This window comes from Wyeomyia smithii, chromosome 2, assembly GCF_029784165.1.
Source record: "Wyeomyia smithii strain HCP4-BCI-WySm-NY-G18 chromosome 2, ASM2978416v1, whole genome shotgun sequence".
In the NCBI taxonomy this organism is placed as follows: domain Eukaryota; kingdom Metazoa; phylum Arthropoda; class Insecta; order Diptera; family Culicidae; genus Wyeomyia; species Wyeomyia smithii.
Window position 1 is genome coordinate 246,411,422 of NC_073695.1, and position 14,647 is coordinate 246,426,068.

Genomic DNA, 14,647 nt, shown 5'->3' on the forward strand with positions numbered 1-14,647 from the left:
CCACGAACTGCCGCACGATGTCCGTTTTCGACGCGACGGAGTTCCGTTCTTTGGGCGCGCACACTTCTGAACGGAGTAACTTCACTGTATTCGTCATCACGGTTGAAGCTCAACTGATAGAGCTGTCAATTTTTTTTTTTTTTTTTGGGTTACTATGATTGAGGCTTCATGGGTTTTGCCAGTGCGTGTGAAGGTAAATCCTTGAAAATCGGCAATATTCGTCCATTTTTTACCGCAAACGTTACGATCGAGGTCCTGCCACGGGTTGGTTACCACGAGGAGCTAAGGATAGGAGTTGCTGGGCAGGATGTTACGGACCACAATGGGGTCTATTTTATGTCCGCAAGTACACGAAGTGCTGATGGTACGCCCAGCCATATACCAACCAATTGTACAAACTCCACTTCCACTTGGTTTTAAAAAAATGATTCAAAAATTTTTGTCATCACGAATTGTGAAGCTTGGTAAATTACCACTGAAAAATTATAGTTTTTGTGGCTTGTTTGTGGCCGAAAACAACTTGTTTTCCGGGAAAATAAACGACCGAGCTTTTATTTATGTTCATGAGCTGAAAACTTCATATCTTGACGAGCGCTTAGATTGTAAATTAATTACCATAAGTGAAACATTTTACAGACATTAAAACACTGTATTAGAGTAATCATGCCTTTGCTAAAAATACCCTTTCATGAAGTTATTCTAACACAGCGTGAATAAGGAAATTCAAATTTTTGCCTCATCTAAAGTGATAAATCCTCATCTATTAAGTTATCATACAACGACAGCTTCGTAGCTTCGCATTGTCCACTAGTAAAGCAAACCGGTTCAGGCTGCTAAGCCGTCGTTCTGGTTTTCAACGACGTACTTTTCCATCAAGATAGACTCAACGGTTCATGGTACTGCAATCTCGAAAAAAAATTGCAGCATTCGGGATTAATCAATCATGCATAATGTTAGCTCACCCAGTCTCAGTTTTGAAAATGCATCACTAAACATACGTTCTATGACCGCTCGGAAATTCGTGTTCAAAGAACAGAAACAAGATGTAATTTATCAATCAAGAATCACACGCGCAAGCCACCGACTAAACGGGTTATATAGAATCATCCAGAATTCAAGATAAACCACGGGCGGTCGCTTGCCGGGATCGAAACCCGCAATGAAAATGGATGAAGACCGGCGGGGGCTGACATGGGGCAGAAAGACAGGAGAAAACCGGCGCTTGACGAACAAAAGTAGGAAAAAAACATACACGCCTACACCCTTTTGTTAGTGTCGCTTGAAGGATGATAGACGAGGCCAGCAGTGGAGAAGGAGGAACGGTATGGCACTGCACTGGCCCCGGTTGCCGGTTGCGGTGGTTCGATGCCCTGGTCGCGCGATCTTCGGTAACAAAACAAACACCAGCTCCATTTAGATTGCAAGCGGTGCGATAAGACGAAAGTAAGAGTTGGAAACATTAATACGGAAGGCTAGAGGTGGAGAGGTGGCAGCAGCGGAGAACCATAATGAATAGCGTGCATCCCGGCTTGGCCCGGTTGGTATAGTTTCTGTTCGCCGATGGATGTATTACATGCGGAGTTTTATTATTTGGAACTATCTGGTGCTGCAGGGAATCATCATCATGGGAAATTATATGCTGGGCAGGATGCAACCGGTCGGTCACCGTTAGCGGATGGGGGGAAACGTTGGACGTAGAGTTTTGTTTTGTGCTCCAATTATTGTGCGTTTGAAAAAACCGTACAGTGTACGAATAGAATGCAAACAAATGAAGGACTTGTTACATTGTTTCGCTCTAGCCTTCATTGGAAATTGTGGCATTTGGCTGCTTCAGATTTTTTATTGTTATTTCACACAACCGAGTGATTATGTATTTAAGATACTTCAATTCACCCTAGAAAAAAGTTTCCACTATTAACAGCTCTGCTGCGAAGCTTCCATAAAGCAAAAGCAAACTGAACTTTTCCAAAGATGGTTCTACCTTTATACTCTGTTATGATGTTTGGCAGCGGCGATGTCGGTTTTATGAACAACCGGCAATTGCGCAACTTTTACCTTCACGAAAGTTCATTCGATTCGAGTAACTGCACAGAACACTCATGGCTTGAATGAATCCCAGCCACGTTCAAAAAGTTATACTTTGGTTTATTGCAAACTACTATGAAAGTGAAAACTCAAAACCAAATTGACTCGCTGAAAAGCTCAGGTTATGCACAAACAACTTTCCATGGGAAATCCATTTCCAGGAGAAATAGAATAATCGTTATAGATATAGTGCAACGCTATCCCTTTTTCATATATTGTGATCTTATATAATAGAGCATTTTATCTATTTTGCCCGAAATTAATCAGTAAATTTGAAATTTCCACAATACAAATAGATTTAGTTAAAAATATTAAAACGCAATAAAATGTTATAAGGATCAGTGGAGCATCGAATCTATTTTTAAACGACTCCTTATCCAACCTTTGACCCACAAGTTAGCTGCAGAGTACACATATATATAAAAAGGAGACTTTTGAAAGCTTCCCGCTTGTCAGAAAGCAACAAAGCTGAAAAGCTAGACTTTTCATTTCGGTCGAGTGTACTCTCAAGTGCGGTTTACATTTCTGACATTTGAATACCTCTACTGTGTCCTCAAAGCGCAATGTTTTGTCCGCGCTTGCACACACACACAAACAGTTAATGCCTGACCTAGTGCCATATTATGCATCTGCCTGACGGTGGAAAGTCATCACCGTTTTATCAACAACTGGCAGCGACTGGCAGACACAGTAACATAAGCCTTCATTAAAAAGCCTCTTCTGAGAGGATATTTAATTATGCATTCTTCCCTACGCTTGCTTGCGCAGCCCGTCTGACTGGCGGCAGGAAGTGGAAAACCTGACTGAGGACATCGAAGTACGGAAGAATTCTGTTCTGCTTTACCATCACCACCAGATAGAGCGAAGAGTAACGGATGTTTTTGATTTAATTGTACCGAAAGCAGAGGCGTAAACAGGAACTGTACCCGTATTGTGATACATGCTAACAACTTCTCTACCCATACGAGATGACCGAAGAATGTCCGTGCATGGGCAGATAAAAAGTAAAGAAATGTTACAGAAAATAGGGAAAAATGCACTCAATACCGACGACAGGCATCGTTTCGTTCTATTCAATTTAGCTATGCGAATGAGCGAAACACCGGAAGTACTTCACTTAAGTCAAGTGACAAACAGTTAGGGCAACCGCCTCGCTTAGACAGTGGTTTTCGAAACGCAGAAGCGCGATCGTTTAATGGCCGTCCGTCGCTACGATGCGAATCGTGTCGGACTCTGATAAAAGGGAAAAGGGCAAGCGAATGTGCTAGCGACAAAACCATATGGCACTGCCCCTGTGGTCGTCACTGATTTACGTGCTACTACTGTTGCCAGATCGGCAAACGATAATTAATCATTTCCACGCTGGACACGTCTACAATTAACTGATTCGTTCGAATGGATGTTTTTTGTCAGTTTGTTTGTGTGTTAACTTGTGGCAGTTCCAACAGTTTATGCGAGAAGTCAATGGTTTATTACGTCGTATACAATGATAGGTCGTCGTATACAACTAATTTGTCTATTGAGATTAAGATGACAATGTTTTCAGCTATTAAAATGAAATGAGTCATAATTGCCATTTTCACGTTATGGACTGCTTTAAAATTGAAAAAAAATCATCTTTTTTCGCTTCCAAAAAGCGAGCATTCATGTGAAGAAATTAACAATATCATTTGGAGTCTTTGCTTAATTTCAATTTCATTACAATTTTAGTTGTGAATGTCATACCTATTAGAGAAGTTTCGTTCATCGAGTTACAGTTCAACAAAGCAGCATGAATGTTGTAGGTAATCCATCTTCTTAGGAGTTGGACTACCCAAATCACAACTGGCTGACTTTTCTGCGCCAAACAAGAGATATTTTAAAATCAAATTTAAACTTAGCAAACTAAATTAGAAGCATTCCAGTTTTATTTATTTTCGTCCTCCGTTCCACCAAAATTACTTGGTTGGGGTCAAAACCGACAAATACTGTTAAGCAGTCATTATCATAATCACTTGATAGAACCTTCAAATCAGTCTCAAACGGTCTCTCGTTTTTGGCATCATAAGAATAAAGTTTGTACATCTTTTCAGTTAAATACTTTGAAAAAAGACCGTGGTCATCAAAAGATTCGACCAAAATACGAATCTCGCCTCGGGGACCGATTTGCAAATTAAGCTTTACGTCTGAGAAAAATTATGAAAATCTTTAAAATTTGCAACGGTTACCACAATAGGTGGTACTTTAACCGTCTTCATAATGGCTCAGAATGAGAATGATCATTTATGGGAAAGAGAATATCAAACCTGTCACTGGAAAGTGTTGTATTACTTGGAGGGGAAGCTTCTGTGTGCTCTTTTGTTGCGTCCTGATATTTCAGAAAAAGTTAACTTCATTTTCACTACTCTATAGATTTCACTAAATTTTCAGCGGAAATATGTAAATACAAATGTACACGCTCGTTAAACGTTAAAAACAGATTAAATACGTTGTAGTTCAACAGGTACTCTTCAAAAAAGATTGCTTGTTGAATGCGAAACGGTTTGCTTAATGTTCGACAGAGTTTTAGATGATAATTTGTTTTTAAAAAAAAAAAACAACATCGAGAAAAAATTCAGGGAAAACAATCAAGGAACTACTTATTATATGATGTATGATGTCTTCCGAAAAGTTGTTGACAGTAATTTTGCTCTTGAGCAGAATCGCGCCAAATGATCTGGAAATACGCGAAAATTTAATCGACCATTTTTGATTTGAATGAAACTTTGCACACTTTGGCTTAGCAAACTGAGCATTTTTCACAGATGAGAGATTTTTTACACCCATGATTCTAAAAGGGCGTATGCCTTTTGGCATAGGTTTTATTCGGAATATTGCAGCCCAGAAACCGTTGGTTGTATAGAAAAACTGTCTGAGAATGAGTTGTAGGAAATTGAAAATACATCATAAAAAATATACATTATATAAAAAAAATTTCTGACCAAAAAAAATTAAAAATAAACATTAAATTTTAATTAAAAAAAAGGATTGAATGTTTTTTCAATTTTTTTTTTAAAAGAAACTTGAAGTTAATACGCAACTTTTAAAAAAAAATCCAGGATGGAAAAATGAAAAATATTTTTTTCATGGTAAATAAATTTTTTTATAAAAATTCTAATTCAAACATTTTTCAAAATATTTGTATTCTGATGATTTTAAAAGATGCAGAGAGTCATTTTAAATCAAAAAGCTCTTGGTAGTTAACATTCTAAAGGCATCGGTTTTCGAGTTATTTTGAGTTTAAGCTCGAAAAATTATTGATATTCAGGAAAACACACGTTTTTCTTAATTTGTCCGTGGTTCTCCAGCGAAAACCATGCGTTCATTGGAATGCTTGATCAAAAATATACAATTCATTCTTTGGTTGGATAAATAACTCAGGCGCTGTACCTTAGCCTACCTACACGTTCCCCCTTGCCGAATGTTGAATGATTTTTTTTTAATTTCATTTTTTTAAGTTCAAACAATCATCAATATCTGGCTAACATTATGTAGTTTTTGTAGAAAGAATTAGGATTTTTCAAAATTGGGTTTTTTGGGATACTTCAATCATAATTATTACAATTGGGCACAATTACTGTTGACAACTTAGCCGAAGACATTAAACAAACCGTTATGGTTCTTTTTTCAACCTTTTTATTAAATTTTAAACTTTTTACTTGATTTTTTTTCTTTTTTTTCTGTTTGATTTTCTTATAAAAAAATCGAAAAGACAAAAAGACTAATTTTTTTTGGAAATATCAAACGAACCGTTCTACCGAACTCCAAAATGTCATCAACACCATTTTCACATAAATCCTGTGTCGTGATTAAAAAAAAAATACTAAGAGCACAAAATGACATCTCTAGCCCATAGAAACATCTGTGCAAAGCTTGAGCAAGATCAAAAATAGTCGTATCCAATTTTTCGTGAAATTGTGCGTCAGTAGTATGTTTTTATCTAGTTCAAACAAAGATGATTGAGGCTATTTTTCATTAGACCCAGAGGCGTCGCTTTCGACAAAGTTGTTGGCAGTAGTTGAGTATCAAAAATATTTTAAATTAAACATTTCAAAGAGCTGATTTTTGAAAATATTATTATATTTTTTAAAAACTGCATAACGTAAACTGAACATTGATGATCATGGAGAAATAAAAACTTAAAATTCTTTAGAAAAAATCCTTATTAATTCAGGAAACATTTTTTTTCTTGAAAAGTTTAAAAGAAATTAAAAATAAATTTGTTTACTTTTCAACGGTTTCTGCAAGACATGTTCGTTCAGTAAAAGACTTTTAATTTGATAAATAATAATTAAGGATCTTTTTCCTGATTTCCAGGTTATTTTTTAGGTTTCAAAATCACTTATTCTGAAATGTTAGTCCCCAATGTCCTTTTTTTATCAGCTTGACCATTTTGAGCGCTGGATGCAAACAAGTTGAAGATATTGGCAGATGACCAGAGAGATGCAACTTTGATGGATTAGCAAATCAAAATGCTGAAAAAGTTGTGAATTCACTTCTGAAAAGTTTTGAATCTATTTAACGCGTGATAAACGAAATACAGTTAAATCGCAGTATTTTTCCTGAACGTAAAATAACATTATCTTTAATTTGAGAAAAAATAACGCAAAGCCATGTCACAAGTTTTGTTCCCTGCATAATCAATTCAATCAAAATATTTTTACTCTTAGGTTAAGTATTTTTCTGTTCACCCTCAACTTCCCATGACTTTTGCTGATGATTTGAACAACGGAAGTGCTGATTTGTTTGTTGTTGTTCCCCTAATAGGTTGTTATGCGTTGAATAAAAACGATGCTTATATCATATTTTGAGAAGACAGATAGACACACATAATGAATGCACAAAATAGCTAATACGATTATTGACTGCTGAATGGAAGATTTGCATATTTGAGAAAATCGCAAAAATTATATTTAACCTGTCTACCATGGAAAGGCAAAAGTTGCATTTTATGTAACTAATCAACTGTTTGTGTAGAATGTCCCGAGCAAATTCGGTAGAAGTGATATGCGCTATTACTTCCAATTTAAGGTACAAAAATTGACGTTCAACCGTCGATAGAACATAACCTAGGTACCGTTTTTGACAATCGGGAATTTCTTGCAATCATGCGGGAAAAATGCGGGAACTCGAAAATGTAAAATGAGTGGCCACCCTGACCAAACATTTATTCAAGTTCTTTTTCCTTAAGGTGAAACGGGATTGTGGCCTTTTCCTATACAATTTTGAGGTTAGAGTTCTTTTTACTTCTGTATTTTGATCGTAAAAAATTCGGCTTCCACTAAATAAACAGCACTCAAATTGCTACTTCAGGCATGCAACAGTTGTGAAAACAATTGATCAAAGTTTCATGTACGTAGTCTTCATAAATCAAGAAAAAATTTGATTGCGAAATTCGAGTTGATCGCGACCACGTCCCGTTTCACCTTAAATGAAATGAGAAAATCAAACTAAAGTGCTTGATGCTTTGAATTGAAGGGTTTCGCTAGTATGCTAACTTGTTTTTAAAGGTTATAATATTTCGATAATTGCATATGTTCGGATATTTGGGAATAGGGTACCTGTGCAGTGCACATGTTGCACAGGTGGACCCGACGCCACTGATTAGACCTATTTGAGCAGAAGTATTGAATTTTTGTTTTTCAAAACCAACTGATTTAAAACTTCTAAGTAAGTGGTACCTGGAAGTGTGATCCACAAAATGTGTGGCTCTTTTTATAATGTTTGCATTAAAAAATTGATTTTTTTCGGATGGTGATAAAAAAAAACTAAGACAGGTAATTGAGTTTGATAAATTTCCCATGAAAGGTAATTATTTTAGCTTACTTACAAAAAAAATATGCCCTTGCGAGACATGTGTAAGCATGGTTTTGAGTTTTTTCTTCGTTTCATATATCAATTCTTCCTCAGTTTTCGTGACAAAATTGTTGGAGTAGATTTTACGCTTCAGGTTTACTCAGAAATTCTCAATAAGACGCAGCTGGGGGACGCTTCGAGTATAAATTACTCCGTTCACGGCCAGGCCGGTGCGAAAGAAGAGCGGCTTCGACATACCCTTCTCGCTGACTGTCAGCTCCAGCAGCTCCTTCTTTAGGTATTTAGTGTGTAAAACGAACTTCACCTCGGAGCTCACTTCCTTCGTGGGGGATGTAATACACGAAGTGCCCTGCCAGACGTTACCATCCAACATGAAATAGATCTCGTCGTCATTCACCACCGCCACATCACAATTCGCCGGAAAAATCCACTTGACCATCTTATTCAGTCGCTGCCGCTGCGTCATTGCCTGCATTGCCCTCCGAGACCAGTGAACGGAACTGACATGTATGTTCATGTTCGCCAGGAACTTTTTCACTGTTTGGCCGGTTGTACCGACCTCCCGGCCGAGTGCACACAGTGACATAGCCAATTTTCTCTCGGTCCTCCTCTTCAGCATCCTTTGGAGCTTCTTGTTAAGTATTCGGCATCCAAAAAGTGCGCACGATTTTCGACGTGGTAGGGTACCGTTCTTCGAACGCCACTGACACTCACTGTTTTCGTCATTACGGTTAGAGTTCGATTGGTAGAGCTGTCAATTTTTTTCTGCTGACTCATGGGTTACTATGATTGATGCTGCATGGATAGTTTCGTCAGTGCGTGTTAAGGTAAACCCATGAAAAATCGACAATTTTTGTCCACACTTCTTTATGCGTTAGTTCAATGGATATTTGCGTTCAGTGAGTTAAAACTGGTTAAACGCGTTTATTTATTTGATTCAAAAAAGCGGCGAATTAAAGATGGCGACCAACATTTTGAACACTGTACGAAAGCCCTGGATGTTTCCTGTTTAATAACGCGCTATTTGCAGAGGGTTTTGGAGCAAAACTTTAAGATTTAGGTTAGGAAAGCTATTTTAGGCAGCTTATACAGCGTCTTGTGTATTGAAACGAAATACTCGGCATGAGTATTTTACTTCAAATACAAACATAAGTACACTAAGGTCGCTTTTTACGTGTTTTTTTACGCGGCTTTTTTTACGCGGATTCCGGAATTTACGCGTTTTTTTTACGCGGATTCCGAAATTTACGCGGTATTTTTTTGCGCGGATTTCGGTTTTCCTTCACTCAGAATGCAGAATTAACGCGGGTTTTTTTACGCGGATTCCGGAATTTACGCGGTTTTTTTTTATGCGGATTCCGGAATTTACGCGGATTCCGGAATTTACGCGGTTTTTTTACGCGGATTCCGGGATTTACGCGGTTTTTTTACGCGGCATGTATCCCCCGCGTAAAAAGCGACTTTAGTGTATACCAGCTTGTTCATTACACTGGTCAACACAGGTGTGGCCATAAAACTCAAACTAGAAAAAAAATTAAAGATTATAGGTTTTTAGTCATTCCTGTGAAATTTGGTGACCCCAGTCACCAACGTTTTCTCAGAGACTTAAATGAGTTTTCTCGTAAACATAACGTTGAAGCGACAAACAGCATCTTTTTTCGACCAGTATTATCTTTTTCTCCGTCAGCCCTTAATTTCAAATTAAATAACTGATTTAGCAAACTTTGTCAATAAACAATTGAAGTTCCCAATCGAGGGACACTATTTCGATCACTCTGAACCTAGTATAAGCAGATTGCATCTGTTTTGCAAGGTATTTTCTTAAGCAGCCAAAAGGCACCTGATTTTCTTCGTTTAATGTTCGTTCAAATATTTCTTTGTGATGGACGATATTTTATATATTCGTAAGATAACTAGATAATCAGAGTTTTTCGTTTCCTTTATTGAAATTGTCAATATTGATCAAATTTCGAGTTTGATTGAGGCCCGTTTTCTCGACTGATTAAAATAGGCGCCACTAGGGTTTGCAATCCCGGGAACAATTTCCCGGGAATTGACTTTTCCCGGGAATAGGAATATTGATTCCCGGGATCCCGGGATTCCCGAGCTCCTCGGAAAATTTTCCATACAATATTGCAATAAAACTAAATATCGAATCAAAACCAGGGCTGATAAAAGTCATTTTCCCAAGCAAAATTCTTCAAAAATTACAGCCAATCATTTTCAATTTTCACTTCCAATGATCGCAGCACTCTTTCAGATACACACACTGGTTCTAGTAACGGGCTGTTATACTCAGATGAAATAGATCGTGCGCATCGTTCACGGTTACAGAATAAAATTTGACGACAAATCCAACCAAATGATTTTCACTTCAAAGCGAAAAAGAAAAACAAACAGCCCACTCAACCAAAATAAACCTCACCGAAATACTTTTTCACTGACACTGACCGATGCCTTGACAATCCTTGTTAACTGATAAACTGATTTTGTTGTCTTGCTTCCATCGCATGAAATATAATGAGGTGTTTTGACAGTTCACTTCCATGCAAAAAGCGGGAAGGGAGAACTCTGAAAGGATTGTAAAAAAATAACGTTTTTGGATGCTTTTTTTCACTTTCCCTCAAGAGTGTCAACAAATATCAACCCTGACAAAACACGAAACTTACGTCGTAGAAAAGTAGAGCAGAACCATAGTGTGCATTATACGAAGCAAATATTTGCTTGAAACGACGATCAATTTTTGCGTGTAATATCAAATTATTTGCTTAATTTATTTGTCAAAAATATATGCTGTCTTATTCAGTAAACGATAAATTAAGAAATATTTTCTTCGTCTCATGTCTTTTTTTGCTAGTGAGTTCACTACTAAGCGGATAGTTGCTTGATTTTTTCTTTTTTTATTGACAGAAAACAATTGAAACCTGTAAATTAATAAAAAAAATTTAAACCCGTAAATCAATGCGACCAGAAATAAATAAATAATAAAACTCAGTCTGTGTAACTTGAGTTTTGGCCGCGATTTCACATTAATTACGAAGGCATTCAAATGCTCTAAAATCTGGTTGCCAAACACTCAGCTTTATCTTCAACAAACTAAAAGTATTGGACTCTTCAGTTTCTAATGAAATGTAGCAAGAGCTGGAATCGGTGATTTAGAAGTATTTTAGAAATCAGACACCAGCGGTGATTCAGCGATCTTAAGCAAAGTTTTACAGAAGGGAACTACATTATTTGGGCCTAACGAAAAATTGTCAGCGGAACCGAGGCGATTGATAGACGATTGTTCATGAATTTCTGGAGTGAACTTGAATAAATTTTGTTCTTCAATTGATAATTAAATTGTAAACGGTTGTTTGAAACTTTTTATTAGTAAACTTTATTTGAAATCTCATTTTTGCTAAGGATTCTTTCCTTTCCCGGTTCCCGGGAATTCCCGGGAAATGAGATTTTTCATTCCCGTTTCCCGGGAAAACTATTTTCGGGAATATTGCAAACCCTAGGCGCCACTGTTCTATTTTTTCTATGGTAACTACATGCTAAGTGCGTTTAATTCATTATGGCATCTAAATTTTACTTAAAATGTTTACACACAATATCTTATTCATTGAAAGTGCACATTGTACTGAAAACGATTGCTAAGTCTTGATTTTTTCCATTTATAAACATAACTATTCGAAAATGAGTCAATGGCAATTATGAGACGTTTACTCTATTTCAATTGTTTTAGGGCAAATCAACCAAAAAGCGGGTACCAGATGGTACGATGGTACCAGAATCAATGAGTGGTAGACGGAAAATGTAAGCAGTTTGACAGCCACACCAATCCCCTGGTGAAAACAGAATGTAAACAGGGCAAAAATCGGGGAATGTCAAGGCAATTTGTTTTTCAATCAAGGAATATAAGGGCAAATTGTAAAACAAGGATACAATATTCAACTGTGTCGCGGTTTTTCATTTAAACGGCACTTTACTGCCGCTCTTCGCATATCCGTCCCATATCGATTTTTGATGATTTTGACTTTTTCGTGGGAATCTGTTTAAAATCATCTCAAGCTTTTAAAAAAAATGATAAAATAGTAAACTTTGTTCGTGAAATATGGAAAATCAAAACTCGTTTGTGTTGTCCCATGTCGAAAATATTCGCATAACAGTCGCGTTCATTTTATTGATCCTGTGGGGACTAACTGATGTCCTAAAGTGTTCTTTTTTTAACCATGCTATGCAATGGAAATGTTTATTATTCTGAATTAAACTCTAATCATATACATTTTACACAATAAATTTAATAATTTACTTGCATGTCGCGCTATTTGCATATTCTTACTCGTTTTATCACATATGTTTGAAACTTCTCCCTTCTCTTTAAAATGTGTACGTAATTTTTAAACAACTCTTTACTACCATACCCTCTTGTTACACATTTTTATCATAAACCATCTCCCCGCGGAGAAATCAGTTTTTACCACAAAAAAAAGGGCCCACAAACTCACATTACTCTCCAACTGTGATGCATATTGAAGATCGATCTGTTCTCTAACCATATTTAATAGTTTCATCGTTCATAGTTTCAAGTATAGCTGATGAATTGTAATTCAAGTTTAGATATCTGGTGATACAATATGGCATCACCCGCGGGAAAAGGGGTAATAAATAATTGATAATTATGACAAAAAATGGGAAAAGTAGGGTATCGTACTATTTCGGTTGCAGTTTTCTTCGACGGGTTGTGCATTAGAATGCTGTAGAAAACCTGCCAAAGAGAACTGCTGCCGAAGTTGTCGGATACCCTAAAGCAACACTTTTCGTTACGAGACGGTTATGCGAAAATTCAGTTGATCAGATCGAAAATTATTCGCATGTCCGTCACATTGCTGTTATGTTAATAGAAAAATATAATTTATGTCATTTTTCAAGTCAATTGACTTGAACATACTTAGTTTAACCAATTGATAACAATTTCTTACTAGGACAAGCTATGCGGACACGAAATGACCGAAATTTGCTTAAATAATTTAATCGACGTTTTCACCATTTGAGATTTTTTGCTATGGGACGGACATGCGAAGAGCGGCAGTTTAGCGCTGAAACAAACAATGCGAGTGTTTGGTTTCATATCCGATTGAACATTTTTTTTCATTGGCATTTCAGAGCTGTGTTTATCTAAGTTGCACTTTTTGTGCTGAACGCTTAAAAATATCAGGAAAATCGGGGAATTATCTTCAGAAAAATTTGTTCACCACCCTGATAAAGTTTTTACCTAAATCTTAGACGAAGACCGGTACACATAGAATTTTCTGCATATACTTCAGTAATATTAGGCGGAATGAAATTAGCATTGGACCCTGGTGACCATGAAAATCATTTAAAGGGCACGAAAAAAATATTATTTATGTAAAAAATTGCCTGAGTGTTCTGAGTACAACTTCCATTTACTCGTGAATTTTCTTCACAAGTTATTGACCCCAAAACCCTTTCGCGATAAACTGTCAGATGTTGATGCTTGATACCTTCTTCAGTCACTTAGCATCGAACTTTTATTTGTTCCAGAAGTAGCTAATTTGGCAAGCTTCATTTGGGTTGATTCCTAATTGGCATGCATGTCCGTTCAACCAAATTTAGTCTGGCAGAAAATTGGCACAAAGGGTTTTTTTATGCGCTCTACTTCCGTAACTCAATCGTGAAGTGATTATTGCGTTCATAAATTGAGTTCGTTACAGATGGCCATAATAAAGCCATCAAACCAGGTGTAACGTTTCAATTTCTTCATAACAGCAGGTATACACTCCTCAGGAGAGTCAAGTAGTGAACAAAATGGTCATGCAAAAGGACTTCTTTTTCCACACGTAGTGAGTACCCTCTCGAAGACTGAGAACGAAAATAGGTCGGCTTCTCCACGGCTAAGAATGATAAGGTACATCATGCTTCTGCCCCCCTCGTACACCGAGAAGTGCGTTCGAGGTGAATGGTTCTGTAGTAGTTATCGAATAAAAAATTCCTAGCTTCAGCAATGAATATCAAATTACGACAACGGCACGGCACCATTCCACAAATAGATGGCGACATAACCAACGAAACTAGGGTGGCTGTCGCTGGAATGAACTTGGCGGTATACATCAGCTGTACAGAAGCCATCATAGACCTGAAACAAGCTTGCAAGTTCGTGTGTACTTCGTACACAAAGCACAAACAAGTAATGATTTGCATAATATTATTGTTGTTCCTCCCTTCTGCACTAAGATGGTGACGGTATGGAACGAACACTGATGAGAAGTAGAAAACATAAGCAAAAGATGCTTGTTAAACTACTACAACTAGTATACCAGAACCTACCACGATGGTTAGTACCCTGCAGAAAAGAAAGAAAAAAAATCAACTAGAGCAAAATCATCTGACTGCAGCAGCAGCAGCAAGGGAGCTGCTGTACCTACCGCTATGGTGTGTAGAACCGTAGTTGCATTGGTTTACCAAGGGCCGGTTTGATTGCGATGACGGAGCAAAATTCGCTCGAGTACTCTTGAATCCAAAGGACAGGCGAGTACTATAATTTCGCAAGATGTCGACGGGCACGAGATTTTGTAATGCAGCATCTTTTTTTTGTTAGGAAATGCCATAAGCCACTAGAGTCAATAATAGATGTGTCCACGTGCAACCGTTGCCCTTCCAGCGACAGTCGGGGTGCAAAGTAATTCATGTAACGCTAGATTGCATAGAGGCTAATCTACAT

General features: G+C 37.2%; 1 protein-coding gene across 4 annotated transcripts in view; it reads left to right on the top strand.

Moving 5' to 3' along the window:
* The window catches only part of LOC129722149 (protein enabled), a 59,563-nt gene that overhangs the window by 38,720 nt on the left and 6,196 nt on the right, over positions 1 to 14,647 (top strand). The window lies entirely within an intron of this gene.